The following is a 17,052-nucleotide window of genomic DNA, read 5'->3' as shown; positions in this document are numbered from 1 at the left end:
GATTCATAGCCATATTGAATAGACAGTACAGTTTCAGTACATCCCTTCCTCTGATGTATGCCCAGCCTCCCAGCCATCAGTATCCCTTCTCCAAAGTGGTTACAATTGATGAACCAACATTGACACATTATGATCATCCCAAATCCATGGTAGACATTAAAGTACACTTTTGGTGTTATATTTTTCATGGATTTTGAAAATGTGTAGTGATACATATCCACTATTATAACATCACACAAAACAGTTTATTGCCCTAAAAAATCCCTGTGTTCTACCTATTTATTCCTCCCTCCTCTAGAACTCCGAACAACCACCAATCTTTATGCTATCTCATTAGTTTTGTCTTTTCTAGAATGTCGTGGTTGGAATCATACAATATGTAATCTTTTCAGACTGGCTTCTTTGGGTAGTAATATGCATTTTACCTTTCCTCCATGTCTTTTCATCATAGGATACCTCATTTCTTTTTAATGCCAAATAATATTACATTGTAGAGATATACCACAATTTGTTTCTTTTTTTTTTTTTAAGATTTTAGTTACTTACTTGACAAAGATCACAACAAGTAGGCAGAGAGGCAGGCAGGGAGAGAAAGGAGGAATTAGGCTCCCCGCTAAGCAGAGAGCCCGATGCAGGGCTCTTTAAGTAATATTTTCAATGTACTAAATGCTAAGTAGTTAGGGTTTCTTAAGGAGGGGGTTGTTTTTGCTTTATTTCATTTTGTTCTTTGTACCTTAAAGGTATCATTACATTTTCTTCCAGCATCCATAATTATATGTCATTTATGTGTCTTATTTTTGTTCCTTTGAAAGCAATATGTTTTTTTCTGAGCTTTTTTAGTAGTATTTCTTTGTTTTTCAGCAGTTTTACCATGATATGAGTAGATGTAGTTTCCTTTGTCTTTAACCTGCTGTAGGTTTTTTCAGCTTCTTAAACCTAAAGGTTGATATATTTTCTTTCAATTTGAGGAAGATTGCTTCATTAGATCTTTCTATATTCTGCCCAGTTATTTCTCTTTTTCTTTTTGGACTCTATTTACACATATATTAGACTTTTTGAATTTATCATATTTGTTTTGGTCTTTAATGCTTTTTAAATATTTTCTTCATTTTTGCTTCAGTATGAATACAGGCATACCTCTGAGATATGGTGGGTTCAGTTCCAGACCACTTCAGTAAAGCAAATATCACAATAAAGCAAGCAAATGAATTTTTTGGTTTCCCAGTGCATAGAGAAGTTTTATTTACTACGCTATAGTCTGTTAGGTGTATAATAGCATTCTAAGAAGGCAATTTAAAAGTACTTATTGCTAAAAAAAATAGTAACCATCATCTGAGCTTTCAGCAAGTCATCATCACTAATTGCAGATGGCCATATCAAATTTGTTATTAGATAACAAATTTAATAATGAAAAGGTGAAATACCGCTATTACCAAAATGCAGCAGAGACACAAAGTGAGCAAATGGTGTTAGAAAAGTGGCACCAATAGACTTGCTTAATGCAGGGTTGCCATCGACCTTCCATTTGTAAAAAAAAAAAAAAAAACACAATTATCTATAAAATGCAGTAAAACAAGGTATGCCTGCATTTGTATCGATCTGTCATTTCACTAATTCTGTCTTCTGTGGTCTCTAACCTTCTGAGGTCTCCAAATGTGTCCAATGAGTTCATAATATCAGATACTGCGTTTTTCTATGCTAGAATGTCCATTTAATATTCTTTTATAGATTTCACTTCTCTCTTGAAAATGCCCATTGATTTATCCCTTTGGCCCATCACTCCCTCTTTTTTCTTGAACGTACTGTTCAAAATTATTTTAAAATACCTGTGTCATAAATTTAATATCTGAGGTATCTATTTATGTTTCTATTATTATGTTTCTGTTTTTCTTATTTTTCAGCCATTTTCTGTTTTTTTCAAGAAACCATGATTTATGACAGAAGTCAATAAATTGTGAGATTATAGGCATTCAAGAATTTATGAGTCCATATGATCCATATTCCTCTTCTTTTAAAATTTTTCTACAGGGACACCTGGGTGGCTCAGTCAGTTAAGTGTCTGACTCTTGGTTTTAGCTTAGGTAATGATCTTGTGGTCAGGCAATCAAGCCCTGCTTTGCTCTCTGTGCTCAGTGCAGAGTTTGCTTCAGATTCTCATCCTCCCCTCTGCTCCTCCCTGTGCTCATGGGAGCGTGCTCTCTCTCTAAGATAAATAAATAAAATCTTAAAAAAAATTTTTTTTTCTACAGCACTTACAAAATTTAAAAACTGTTTTTAGCTCATAGACTATACAACACCAGGACACAGGTTATAATTGTTGTACTTGTGTTTTGCAATATTTGATTGTATGCCAGACATTGTGGTTGTGAAGTTTAATAGCCTCTGGATAGTGTTATCTTAAAACTAAATAACACCAGCAGATTACCTTGAAACTACTGAGGTTTGTATTAGACTTCTTTATGCTCTGTTTGCTTGTTTTTGTAGTTTTTAACTTATTTCAACATGTAGCCCTTACTCTGATGCCTTGATCTTTCTGAGATCTCAACAAAAAGTTTATGTTTACCAAACATACATCTCTGGGGCTTGATCTTCAATCTCTCTCCCAAATACCACCCAACTAGTCAAATCTTTCCTCAGCATTTTATTCTCCTAGCTGCTATTACACCTGCTGATTTTCTTGGAGTACTGCTTTATGCATGCATAGGTTAGGAGTTAGCCAAAAACAGAGGGGATTTTTTAAATAATTTTTAAAAAAATTTTTTATAAACATTTAATGTATTATTAGCACCAGGGGTACAGGTCTGTGAATCGCCAGGTTTACACACTTAGCAGCACTCACCATAGCACATACCCTCCCCAATGTCCATAATCCTACCACCCTCTCCCTCCCCCCTCCCCTTCCCCCCAGCAACCCTCCCTTTGTTTTGTGAGATTAAGAGTCAGAGGGGATTTTTTGTTGTTTTATCCTTGTCAGAGGACTTTTGCATAGATTTAAAAGTTACTTATTGGTGACTTATTCTTTTCCATGATTTTGTCATTCAAGTCTGAGTCACTTCTAACATGGAAAGACTGTTGCTTTCTACTTATAATCTATTTGCCTGTGCTGATATTTAGAAAATGCCCTCAAAGAAAAGCTGGGATGAAGTCGAGCTCATCTCTTGTGTTTACCTTCTCTCAGTTGAAGTCCATTAGTCCTTGCCTGCATCAGTTATTCTCCAGTGACTCCATACAGGTTTTCAAATATATTTTTTTCTATCATTTCTACTTATTTTTAGTGGGAGATTAATCCAGTATGAGTTTTATGATCATGGCCAGGAACAAATGTCCCTCTGCTACTTTTCTTCAACTGGTTTTTTTTTTTTTTTCTTGACTATAATATTATATTTTCAGTGTTGTAAAACATGTTGAAAATACCAAAAAACATACTTTAGGAAATTGAAATTACCCATAACACTACTACCCAGAGATTATGTTTTCATTAATCACATGAATTTTTTAATTTTAAATTTTAGTAATTATAAAAGTTATCTGTGCACACAATTTAAAATGCCAAGTAGCTCTGAAAGTTCTGTTGTTGTTGTTGTTGTTTTTACCAAAAACAGCAGTCCCTAGACCTCACTCCTTGCCTTATTATTCTGCTTTCCAGAGTCACCCACTTTCAGCTCTTGTGTTTTTTTATTTCTCCACATAAGTATAAAGCAAATACCTCTACTATTACTTCTTGATTAAAAAAAAAAATTCCCCCCAGTTTTTAGGTATTACATATGGAATTATTTTGGAAGATGAGGATTTAGCTGCCTCTCATCTGTTCTTTTCCCCCTTGATCTCATCATATACATCTACACATACCATTCTTTCTTCTTTTTTTTTTTTTTTAATTTATTTGACAGACAGAAATCACAAGTAGACAGAGGCAGGCAGAAAGAGAGGGGGAAGCAGGCTCCCCGCAGGCAGAGAGCCTGATGTGGGGCTCGATCCTAGCACGCTGGGATCATGACCTGAGCCGAAGGCAGAGTCTTTAACCCACTGAGCCACCCAGGTGCCCCTACATATACCATTCTTAACATCCTCAAATACAGGTAGATTTTTGGTTAAATTAACATACAGTATTGGTATTGTTATGACTAAGATATATTGTACCATGACTACTTTTCTTTTTTGCATAGTATTTCATTTTCCCTTTAGTGAGTAATTACTTTTTGCTTTGTTTTCACATAGTTATTTCTGGTTTGCTGCCGTATTATCCCCTAGATATGTTTATCTCTTCTTGGAGCATCCAAATACATTAGGTATTATATTGGTATAATCTTGGAAGTATTTCTTTGGAATCCCTCTGACCTCCAAATTAGACAAATTTTTCCTTTGGACTCCTGTAAAGATGTCATCCTGGCCTCTCCCTTAACTTGTCCTACCTAATGTTGGATCTCTTACTGCTTTGTTTTTCTTGATATATTCCCACATTTTACCGGCATCTATGAGGTTGTGTGTGTGTGGGGGGGGGGGGTGCTGTGTGTGTGTAAGAGAGAGGGAGAGAGACCATACGTGGTAGAAATTGCTACTGTCCTGCAGCATCCAATTTTCCCTTCCTCTTTTTTAGAAATAGACTCTCTGCATGCCCACCATGGGTTTGGGCTGGCACATGGCAATCTACTGGGAAACTACATTTCCCAGCTTCTGTTTTGCAGCTGGAGGTGGCCATGTGAATTGAACAAGTTGTATCCAAAGTAAAATAAACATTCATGTGGTTTTACTTTTTTCTAGCTTAATTGAATTCTGATTGACAAAAAATTGTATATATTTAAGGTGTACAACATGGTGATTTGATATAAGTATACCTTGTGTAATGACTATCACAATCAAGCCTATTAACATATCTATCAGCTCACATACTTAACAGTGTGTTTGTGTATAAGAGAACATTTAATTTCCTAGCAAATTTCAAGTATACTATAGATTATTAACTATAATTAACCATGCTGTAGATCCGTAGAACTTATTCATGTTATAACTGAAGGTTTACTTTTTATCAATATCTTCCCATTCCCCCCCCCCACACACACACACTAGCCCCTTGCAACCTCCATTCTACTGTCTGTTTCTTGGAGTTTAGCCTTTTTAGAGTCCACATGTACTTGATGCATACAGTGTTTGACTTTCCGTGTCTGGCTTATTTTACTGAGCTAGAGGATAACGTCCTCCAGGTTCACCACACTGTCGCAAATGGTAGGCTTTCCCTATTTCTTAAGGTGGATAATATTCCAATATATATGCCACATTTCCTTTACTCATCTGCTGATGGACACTTTGTTTTCATGTCTTGGCTACTATGAATAATGCTGTAGTGAATATGGAAGTACAGGTATCTCTTCAAAATACTCATTTCATTTCATTTGCATGTAAACCCAGAAGAGGAGTTGCTGGATCATATGGTAGTTTTATTTTTAACTTTTTAGGAACCTCCGTACTGTTTTCCATAATGGCAGGACGAATTTCCAGTCCTACTTATAGTATACAAGGGTTCCCTTTTTCCACATGCTTTTACCAGAATGTGTTATGTCTTAACTTTTTTGTATTCTAGATACAAGCCCTTTGTTAGTAATGTGTGTTGTAAATTTATCTCATGTTTCAGGGTCCTGAGATCAAGTCCCACATTGGGCTCTCTGCTCAGCGGGGAGCCTGCTTCCCTTCCTCTCTCTCTGCCTGCCTCTCTGCCTACTTTGATCTGTCTCTTTCAAATAATAAATAAAATCTTTAAAAAAAAATCCTGAGGTCATGATGATTTTTTCTTTTGTTAATTTCTAAAAGCTTTATTGTTTAACTTTCAAATTTAGACCTGCAGCTTATCTCATAAAGATGTTTCTATATGGCATGAAGAGGAGTCATTTTATGTTTTCTGATTTGTTATCTAGTTGACCCTTCCTCATTTATTTAAAAAACCCTCCTTTCCCACAGCTCTGTCGTGCTATTTTTATTGCAAGTTGAGTATCTATATATGTATTTCAGAACACTTAAATTATTCCATTGATTTCTATGTTTTTACTATTTTGATACTTTTTAAAATATTTTATTTATTTATTTGACAGACAGAGATCACCAGTAGTCAGAGAGGCAGGCAGAGAGAAGGGGAAGCAGGCTCCCTGCTGAGCAGAGAGCCCCATGTGTGGCTCGATCCCAGGACCATGGGATCATGACCTGAGCTGAAAACAGAGGCTTTAACCCACTGAGCCACCTAGGCTCCCCTACTATTATGATACTTCTTAATTGTAAGTTTTTAAGTATTGATACCCAGTAGATCAAGTTTTCCCATCTTGCAAATTCAAGAGAAATCTGGCTAGTTTTTACCCCTTTTCATTTCCATATAAATGTTAAGAATATGCTTCTCAAAATATGTTGTTGACTTCTTTAGGATTATATTTGAATATTTAGATTGGAAGAAATTGGTATCTTTACAATATTCACTCTTCTAGTCCATGAATATTTATATCCTCACATTTGTCTAGATCTTTTATTTCTTCTCAACAGCAGGTTATAGTTTTCTCTATAGAAGTATTTTAAAAACTTGTTTGGTAATTCTAAAAATTTTATATGTTTTGATGCCACTGTTTTATTCATCTCGAAATTTTATTTTATAATTGTGGCTCATGTATAAAAGTAGAAATATAATTTACTTTTGTATATTGACTTTATATTCAGCAACTATGCTAAGTTCATTCATTAATTCTAGTAATGTATCTGTAGTTTCTGTTGATATTTTTGTAAACACATGATACAGTGTTAAAACAGTTTTATTTTATGTTTTCTGATTCTTATGCTAAGTCTTCCAATAGAATCTTGATTATAGAAGTGCCATGTTCTTAATTCAAGTCTTTTTTGAAATTATCCATTATCAGAATAAGGTATTCTTTTCTAGTCTTGTTTTATGAAGAGTCATGAAATGTATCAGACTCTTTTTCTTAACCAATTAAGATGATTGTGTGATTTTTCTTCATTATATTAATGTTGCAAATACCAATGATTGATTTTCAAATATTAAACAAGTTTATCAGTATTTTCACTTTTTTTATTGTTGCAAGCCTTATAAGTTAAGGATTTCATTTGTGATTTTCTGATTGTAAGTGAATCCCATTGTCATATTCTTTTGGCCATTTAGATTTCCTTCTTTATAAATTGTATTTATATTCTTTGCCCTTTTATGTTGCATTGCCTATATTTTTCATGTGAATTTTTATCTGTTGTAGATTAATTTTATCTAGTATATCATCATAGGCTTTTTCCACATGCTCCTAATTCACTTATGATGCTTTTTTAGGTCATGCAGATTTAAAAAAAAATTTCCATGCAGGTATATCTTTTTCTTTATATCTTTTCAATCTTCTTTAGTGGGTAAAAGTTTTCCCAAATTTTTAAATCAGGTTGATAGACAACATATGCATGTATGTGAGTATGAATGGGCATGCACACATGCATAAGACATTTAATCTAATTGGAAATCTAACGATTTTCTGGATTATTTTTTGGCAATTATTTCAAACGAATTTTAAGCTCATTTTATATAGCTGAGTATTTTGATTAGAATTTTATTAAATTTATAGATTGATTTTAGAATATTTTTATGCTACTAAATTCAGCAGTTTATCTTTATCTTTGCACCAATCTTATATTGTGTTTATCAGTAACATTTTGTTTTATTCATTTAAGTTCTTAAAGGCTCTTTTTGTAAAATGTTGCCCTTTTTTAACCATCCATTTATTTATTTATTTATTTTAATTTAAATTCAATAAATTAACATATTGTCTATCATTAGTTTGAGCTCAGTGATTCATCAGTCTTTTTTTTTTTTTCGATTCATTAGTCTTATCTGATACCCAGTGCTCTTTACATCAGATGCCCTCCTTAGTGTCTACCACCCAGTTACCCTGTTCCCCCACCTTCTCAGGTCCAACACCCTTCATTTTGTTTTCTGTGATTAATGTCTCTCAGGTATCCTTCTCTGATTTTGTCTTGTTCTATTTTTCCTTCCTTCTCCTATGATCCCCTGTAATGTTTCTTAAATTCCACCTGTGAGTGAGATCTCATAATAATTTTCTTTCTCTGATTGACTTATTTCACTTAGCATAATATCCTTCAGTTCCATCCATATTGTTGCAAGTGGCACGATTTCATTTTTTGATGGCTGAGTAATATTCCATTGTGTATATATACCACATCATCTTTAAACATTCATCTGTCAACAGACATCTGAACTCTTTCCATAGTTTGACTACTGTGGATATTGCTGCTATAAACATTGGTGTGCAGGTGCCCTTTTGGATCACTACATTTGTATCTTTGTGATAAATACCCAGTAGTGTGAGTGCCATCATTGCCAATATCTCATTTCTTAACTTACTAATTTTAGCCATTCTGATTGGTGTGAGGTGGTATCTCATTGTGGTTTTGATTTGTATTTTCCTAATGCTGAGTGATGTTGAGCATTTTTCATGTATCTGTTGACCATTTGCATGTTGCCTTTAGAGAAATGTCTGTTCATCTCTTCTGTCCATTTCTTGATTGGATTATTTGTTCTTTGGGTGTTGAGTTTGATAACTTCTTTGTAGATTTTTAGATACTGGCCCTTTATCTGATAAGAAATTTGCAAATATCTTCTCCTGTTCTTCCAGTTGTCTCTTGGTTTTGTTGACTGTTTCCTTGGCTGTGCAAAAGCTTTTGATCTTGAAGTCCCAATAGTTCATTTTTTCCCTTGCTTCCCTTGCCTTTGGCAATGTTTCTAGGAAGAAGGTGCTCTGACTGAGGTAGAAGAGGTTGCTGCCTGGTTCTCCTCAGGGATTTTGATGGATTCCTGTCTCACATTGAGGTCTTTCATCCATTTTGAGTCCATTTTTGTATATAGTGTAAGAAAGTGATCCAGTTTCATTCTTCTGTATATGGGTGTCTAATTTTCCCAGCAGCGTTGTTGAAGAGACTATCCTTTTTTCATTAGATATGCTTTCCTGCATTGTCAAAAATTAGTTGACCGTAGAGTAGAGGGTCCATTTCTAGGCTCTCTGTTCTGTTCCATTGATCCATGTATCTTTTTTTATGCCAGTCCCATATTGTCTTTGTAGTAGAGCTTGAAGTCTGGCATTGTGATGCCCCCAGCTTTAGTTTTCTTTTTCAACATTCCTTTCACTATTTGAAGTCTTTTCTGGTTCCATACAAATTTTAGGATTGTTTGTTCCAGCTCTGTGAAAAAAGTTGATAGTATATTGATAAGAGTTGCATTAAATGTATAGATTGCTCTAGGTAGTTTAACAATATTTGTTCTTCTAATCAATGAGCATACAACATTTTTCCATTTCTTTGTGTCTTCCTCAATTTCTTTCATGAGTATTCTATAGTTTTCAGAGTAGATCTTTTACCTCTTTTGCTAGGTTTATTCCAAAGTATGCTAAGGTTTTTGGTGCAGTTATAAATGGGATCAATTCCTTAATTTCTCTTTCTTCTCTCTCATTGTTGAATAGAAATGCAACTGATTTCTGTGCATTGATTTTTATATCCTGCCACTTTGCTGAATTACCATATGAGTTCTAGAAATTTTGGGCCGGAGTCTTTTGGGTTTTCCATGTAGTGTATCATGTTGTCTGCAAAGAGTGAGAGTTTGACTTCTTACTTTGCTGATTCAGATTTCTTTTTATTATCTGATTGCTCAGGCTAGGACTTCCAGTACTATCTTGAACAATAGTGGTGAGAGTGGGCATCCCTGCCATGTTCCTGACTTTAAGGGAAAAGCTTTAAGTTTTTTCCCACTGAGAATGATAAATTATAAACCATTGGGCTTTTTATATATGGCTTTTATGATAGTGAGGTATGTTCCCTCTATCGATACACTTTGAAGAGTTTTAATCAAAAAAGGATGCTGTATTTTATCAAATGCTTTTTCTGCATCAATTGAGAGGATCATATGGTTCTTGTCTTTTATAAATGTGATCTGTCACATTGGTTGATTTGTGAATGGGGTATCCCAGGAATAAATGTCAGTTGGTCATGGTGAATAATGCTTTTAATATGCTGTTGGATACTATTCTCTAGTATTTTGGTAACAAGTTTTTCATCCATGTTCATCAGAGATACTGGTCTGTAATTCTCCTTTTTGGTGGGGTCTTTGGTTTTGGGATCAAGGTGAGGCTGGCCTCATAAAAAGAGTTTGGAAGTTTTCCTTCCATTTCTGATTTTTGTAACAGCTTTAGAAGAATGGGTATTAATTCTTTTTAAGTGTTTGGTAGAATTCCCCTGGGAAGCCATCTAGCCCTGGACTCTTGTCTGTTGGGAGATTTTTTTTTTTATTATTACTGCTTCAATTTCCTTGCTTGTTATTGATCGATCTGTTGAAGTTTTCTGTTTCTTTCTGTTTCTGTTTTGGTAGTTTATACATTTCTAGGAATGCATCCATTTCTTCCAGATTGCCTAATTTGTTGGCATGTAGTTGACTCATAATATGTTCTTATAATCGGGACGCCTGGGTGGCTCAGTTGGTTAAGCCACTGCCTTCGGCTCAGGTCATGATCCCAGCATTCTGGGATCAAGTCCCACATCGGGCTCCTTGCTCATCCGGGAGCCTGCTTCTCTCTCTGCCTCTGTCTGCCACTCTGCCTGCTTGTGCTCTCTCTCTCTCTCTTTCTGACAAATACATAAATAAATAAAATCTTCAAAAATGTTATTGGGGCTCCTGGTGGCTCAGTGGGTTAAGCCTCTGCCTTCAGCTCAGGTTATGATCCCAAGGTCCTGGGATCGAGCCCCATATCAGACTCTCTGCTCAGCGGGGAGTCTGCTTCCCCCTCTCTGTCTGCCTGCCTCTCTGCCTACTTGTGATCTCTCACTCTGTCAAATAAATAAAATCTTTTTAAAAAATTTAAAAAATATACGTTCTTATAAATTGTATTTTTTCAGTGTTGGTTGTGATGTCTCCTTTTTCATTCATGAGTTTATTTATTTGGGCCCTTTCTCTTTTCTTTTTTACTAATCTGGCCAGGAGTTTATCAGTCTTATTCTTTCAGAGAACTGGCTCCTAGTTTCGTTGATCTGTCTACTGTTCTTTTGGTTTCTATTTTGTTGATTTTTGCTCTCATCTTTATTAATTCTCTTCTCTTGCTGTCTTTAGGCTTCATTCAGTGTTCTTTCTCCAGGTCCTTTAGGTGTGGTTAAGTTGTGTATTTCAGACCTTTCTTGTTTCCTGAGAAAGGCTTGTATTGCTATATACTTTCCTCTTCAGATGGTCTTTGCGGCATCCCAAAGGTTTTGACCAGCTGTGTTTTCATTTTCATTTATTTCCATGAATTTTTAAAATTTCTTTAATTTCCTGGCAGACAGATTCATTCCTAGGATGGTCTTTAACATCCATAAATTTGAGTTCTTTCCAAATTTCCTCTTGAGATTGAGTTCAAGTTTCAAATCATTGTGGTCTGAAAATATGCAGGGAGTGATCCCAGTCTTTTGGTACCAGTTGAGACCTGTTTTGTGACCCATACGTGATCTATTCTGGAGAATGTTCCATATACACTCGAGAGGAATGTGTATTCTGTTGCTTTGGGATGGAATGCTCTGTGAAGTCTGTAATATCTGTGAAGTCCATCTGGTCCAGTGTGTCATTCAAAATCCTTGGTTCCTTGTTGATCTTCCGCTTAGACGATCTCTCTATTGCAATAAGTGGGGTGTTAAAGTCCCTTACTATTATTGTATCATTTTTAATGTGTTTCTTTAATTTAGCTATTAATTCAGTTATATAATTGGCTGCTTCAGTGTTAGGGCATAAATGTTTACAACTGCTAGAACTTCTTGTTGGATTTCCTTTAATTATGATACAGTGTCCTTCCTTATCTCTTATTATAGTCTTTGCTTTAAAATCTAATTTGTCTGATACAAAGATTTCTTTTGCTGCCCATTAGCATGATAAATAGTTTTCTACCCCCTCACTCTCTACCTGGAGGTGTCTTTGGGTCTAAAATAGTCTTTTGAAGACAGTATATTTATGGTCTTGCTTTTTTTATCTGATATGATACCCTGTGTCTTTTGACTGGGACATTTAGCGCATTTACATTCAGAGTAACTATTGAAAGATAATAATTTAGTACCCATGAATTGTAATACTTATAAAGTCACTGTTTCTGTATATTGTCTCTGTTCCTTTCTGGTCTCTGTTACTTTTGGGTTCTCTCTTTGCTTAAAGGATCCCTTTTCATATTTCTTGCAGAGCTGGTTTAGTGACTACAAATTTTTTTAGTTTTTGTTTGTCCTGGAAGCTTTTTATCTCCATCTATTTTGAAAGACATCCTTGCTGGGTAGTGTTCTTAACTGCATAGTTTTCTCATGTAGCACCCTGAATATATCATGCCAGTCCTCTCTGACCTTCCAAGTCCCTGTGGATAGGTCTGCCACCAATCTAATGTTTCTACCCTTGTAGGTTATGGGCCTCTTGTCCCCAGCTGCTTTCAGCATTTTCTCTTTGTTTCTGAGTTTTCAAGCTTCACTATTGTGTACCGAGGTGTTGACCTATTTTTATTGATTTTGAGGAGTGTTCTCTGTGCCTTGTAGACTTGAATGCTTGTTTCCTTCCCCAGATTAGGGGAGTTCTCTGCTATAATTTGCTCTAATATACCTTCTGCTCCCTTCTCTCTTTTTCCTCTTCTCCTGGAATTCTAGTTATTCTAATATTGTTTTGCTTTATGGTATCACTTATCTCTCAAATTCTCCCCATCGTGATCCAGTGGTTGTTTATCTCTCTTTTTCTCAACTTTCTTATTTTCAGTCATTTGGTCTTCTATATCACTAATTCCCTCTTCTGCCTCATTTGTCCTAACAGAGACTCCATTCTTGATTGTATCTCATTAATAGCCTTTTTTTTATTTTGATCTAATTAGATCTTAGTTCTTTCATATCTCCAGAAAGGGATTCTATAGTGTCTTCTATGCTTTTTTCAAGCCCAGCTAATACCTTTATAGTCATTATTCTGAACCTTAGTTCTGATATCTTACTTACATCCATACTGATTTAGGTCACTGGCAATCAGTACTGCCTCTTGTTTTCTTTCTTGAGGTGAGTTTTTCCATCTTGTCCTTCTGTGCAGAGAAGAATAGATGAATGAGAGAACCAAATACTAAAATGGCAACAACAACCCCAGAGAAATATACACCAAACAAATCAGAAGAGACCTATAACCAAAAACGAGAGAGAGAATATAATCAGACAGGTGAACAGAACAGAGTAATACACTGCTGTTTATATTTTGGTCTGTTTGTTAGAAAACTAAATCCCAAAATTGTAAAGAAAGAGAAACTTATATAGGTACAAAAATAAAATACACTGAAAGGATAGAATGTAACTATAAAAATCAAAATTAAAAGACAAAAAAAAAAGGAATAAATATAAACAGATAACCAGAACAGAGCAATACACTATATCTTGGGTGTTCTTTGATCTGTTTGTCAGAAGAGATTGCTTCTCAAAATTGTAAAGAAAGAAAAGCATGTATATACACAAAAATAAAATACAATAAAAGGATAGAATGTAATGGTAAACATGAAATTTTTTAAGACTTTAAAAATGATTTGATAAAATAAGAAAATTGATTGAAAATGAAAGAGAAAAAAATTAAAATTGGAAGACTTATAAGAAGGAATTGTGAGGAAAACACCATGAGTTCTATGTATTATTTCACCCTGCACTGGAATTTTGCAGTTCAGCATGATCAGTAAATTTGGTCTTGGCTGGATGTTCTTGCTGATCTTCTGGGGGAGGCCTGTTGTACTGATTTTCAAGTTTCTTTGTCCTGGGCAGAGTTGCACCATCCATGCTAGGGGGCCAGGCCAAGTAAGCTGCACTGGATTTCTCTATGTGGCTTTTGTTCCCTGAGGGCTCTCCACCCCCCAACTTTAGAAGATGAGAATGAAAATGGCAGCCTCCTAGTCTCCAGCCCCAGGGCCCAAAGCTACCCTCAACTCCTCAGTGTGCCCTTGGGGAAAGCAGTCCATTACTCCTGTCTCCCTGGTTTCCATCCACATTACATGCCCACCCAGCTTGTGACTGTGCATTTCTTTCTTTTTAAAAAAAAATTTTTAAGATTTTATTTATTTGTCAGAGAGAGAGGGCACAAGAAGGGGGATGGCAGGCAGAGGGAGAGGCAGACTCCCTGCTGAGCAAGGAGCCGCATGTAGGACTTGATCCCAACCTGAGCCTAAGGCAGATGCTTAATAGACTGGCCACCCAGGCGCCCCCATGACCAAGCATTTCTATCTCAGGCATGGGACCCTACTTTGAGTCTCCAATCCCTGCAGACTCCTGTAGTGCACAGCCATGCTTCTCCTCCTGGTAGAAGCTGGCGGGGGGGGGGGGGGGCTCGCCATAGTTCTGTAGCTTCCTGGGCCCCTGCAGTTCGTAGTTTATGGCAACCGCAAGCTGAAAGCTCATTCTGGGGCTCACTGATTGCAGCCGGCTTTCCCATTCAGATACCTGGGAACTCTAACGCACTCAGGCACCCCCCTTCTTTCTGTGACCCTGGAGAGCCTGAAGTCACACTGTCCCACCTAAGATTCTGGCCACTTTACCACCTGAGCGATTTTCAGTCAGGATGTCCCTCACCAGAGCAGACTTCTAAAAATACCATTTTGAGCTCTGCTGCTAAATCACTTTCTGGGGGCACCAGGTGGCTCAGTCAGTTAAGTGGCTGCCTTCAGCTCAGGTCATGATCTCAGAGTCCTGAGATGGAGCCCCACAGTATGCTTCCTGCTCGATGGGGAGGCTGCTTTTCCCTCTCCCTCTGCCTGCTGCTCTGCCTACTTGTGCTTTCTATCTCTCTGTCAAATAAATAAAATTTTAAAAAATGAAATTAAATAACAAAATTAAAATAAAATAAATCACTTCCTAGTAGCCAGTTTACGGAGGCTGTCTACCCCCATGCTTTAACTTCCCATATATTGCCTGAGATTCACTTCCCACCTTGCACACTTCCCACCTTGCAGAAAGGTGCTGCTTTTCTATTTGTAGAATTGCAGCAATTCTTTCCTTACATCTCTGGTTGAGATCACAGGTGTTCAGAATGCTTTGATAGCTATCTAGCTGAATTCCTCGGACCAGACAAAACTAAGGTCTCCTAGTCCTCTGCCGTCATGGAAAACTGGTAAATTGATTCTTACACAATGTGTGTATTTTTGTCTTTATAATGGATGACATATTTTTCCTGTTTCCCTTCTAAATTATTATTTCCGGTTAAAATAAAGCTATTCTTTCCATGTGTCTGTGTAAAATTTTATATGCAGATACCTCACTGAAGTTTTTTTTTTTTTTAAGATTTTATTTATTTATTTGACAGACAGAGATCACAGGTAGGCAGAGAGGCAGCCAGAGAGAGAGGAAGGGAAGCAGGCTCCCCGATGAGCAGAGAGCCCGACGCGGGGCTCGATCCCAGGACCCTGGGATCATGATCTGAGCTGAAGGCAGAGGCTTTAACCCACTGAGCCACCCAGGCACCCTGAAGTATTTTTTTAAATATATAGTTTTTCCCCCTGAGATCTTAGATCTTCCAAATGTGAGGGTTATATCATCAGTGATAAGAACTAGTGTTTTTTTGGCCCAGTATTTATTCTGATTATTTCTTTTTCTTCTTACTGCATTCATAACACACTCTAAAGCAATCTTTAATAATGGTGCTAACTGGCATCCTTGTTCCTGATTTTAATTCACATGATTTTATAGCTGAACACTTAGGCTGAATGAACAAAAACACTGGTGGGACCTCTGTCACAATTTGTTGATGAAGCTCGGTGTAGGGAAGATATTCAAAACATGAGCAACACTATAGTTTTGTTTTTGATTGATTAGGAAGAAATAAGAGGTAATATAGCTCAAAAATACCTGTACACAACTTGTTTTCCTAAGGAAGTTTACTTAACTAGGTACGGTTCCTGGTATCCTACTGGTTATGATAGGATTGCAAGCAGCACAAAGCACCCACTTAGCTTCAGTGATAATGATTTGAAATTGAGATCAGTAAGGAAAACTCTGTTTTCCCCCAACCATTTCAGCCACCTGTGTGTGGATATAATACACAGAAAATTGAATTAAAAGGGGTTGGGATTTCTCCATGTGGGTAGAGTGAATTAAAGATATATTTGAGAAAGTGATTTTTTTTTTTTTTTTTTTAGATTTTACTTATTTATTTGTCAGAGAAAGAGAGCAAGCACACAAGCAGGGGAATCAGCAGGCAGAGGGAGAGGGAGAAGCAGACTCCCCGCTGAGCAAGGAGCCCAGTGCCGGGCTCAGTCCCAGGACCCTGAGATCATGACCTGAGCTGAAGGCAGATACTTAACTGACTGAGCCACCCAGGCATCCGAAAAGAATGATTTTTAATGATGGACTTTACATGGATTTTAATGAGGATGATGGAGAGAAAACATAGTAGGATCAGGGCATTATAAGTTCTGGTGGGGTCACATTTCTTAAAGTTGGGATAGTAGAGGGAGAGAAGTGGGAAAAAAGATGTTAGAAATTAGAAGGTGAGATATTTAGCTTTGAAAATTTTGAGGAGCTCTAGTTAGTGACAAGCTCTCTAAGATATATGATAACTGGAGATTGAGGTAGGGTGAAGATAAAAATCATTGGAGAGGAATTGAGAGGCCCAGAGACGGGAAGGATTATTAATGGAGATCTGGCAATCTTCTAAATTAGGTAAGAGAGAATTAGTGCTGGGCAGATCTCCTGACTGGGAGTTAGAAAGTAACGTCTTCAAGGAATGAATGGGAGTGGCCTGTGTGTCTTACAGATAACTGCAATGAATTATTCTGAGGTAAATCCATTCTCTTGTGGCATCGGTTAAAAGTATAGGGAGTTTAGGGGAACTGAGTAGCTCAGTTGGTTGAGCATCCAGCTCTTGATTTCAACTCAGGTCATGATCTCAGGGTCATAGGATTGGGTTCTGTGTTCAGCAGGGAATCTCAGTCTCCTTTTCCCTCTGCCCCTCCCTTCCTTCTAAAATAAATAAATCCTTTTTTAAAAAAGTATGGGAAGTTTCTGAGCAATTAGAAG

At 36.6% G+C, this 17,052-nt stretch overlaps 1 protein-coding gene across 6 annotated transcripts in view; it reads left to right on the top strand.

Annotated features, from left to right (window-relative positions):
- Window positions 1-17,052, top strand: part of NEK1 (NIMA related kinase 1) — a 193,128-nt gene that overhangs the window by 133,422 nt on the left and 42,654 nt on the right. The window lies entirely within an intron of this gene.

Source organism: Meles meles, chromosome 2 (genome assembly GCF_922984935.1).
Source record: "Meles meles chromosome 2, mMelMel3.1 paternal haplotype, whole genome shotgun sequence".
NCBI lineage: Eukaryota > Metazoa > Chordata > Mammalia > Carnivora > Mustelidae > Meles > Meles meles.
The sequence above is the reverse complement of the archived record's forward strand: the minus strand, read 5'-3'. Positions and strand labels throughout refer to the sequence as shown.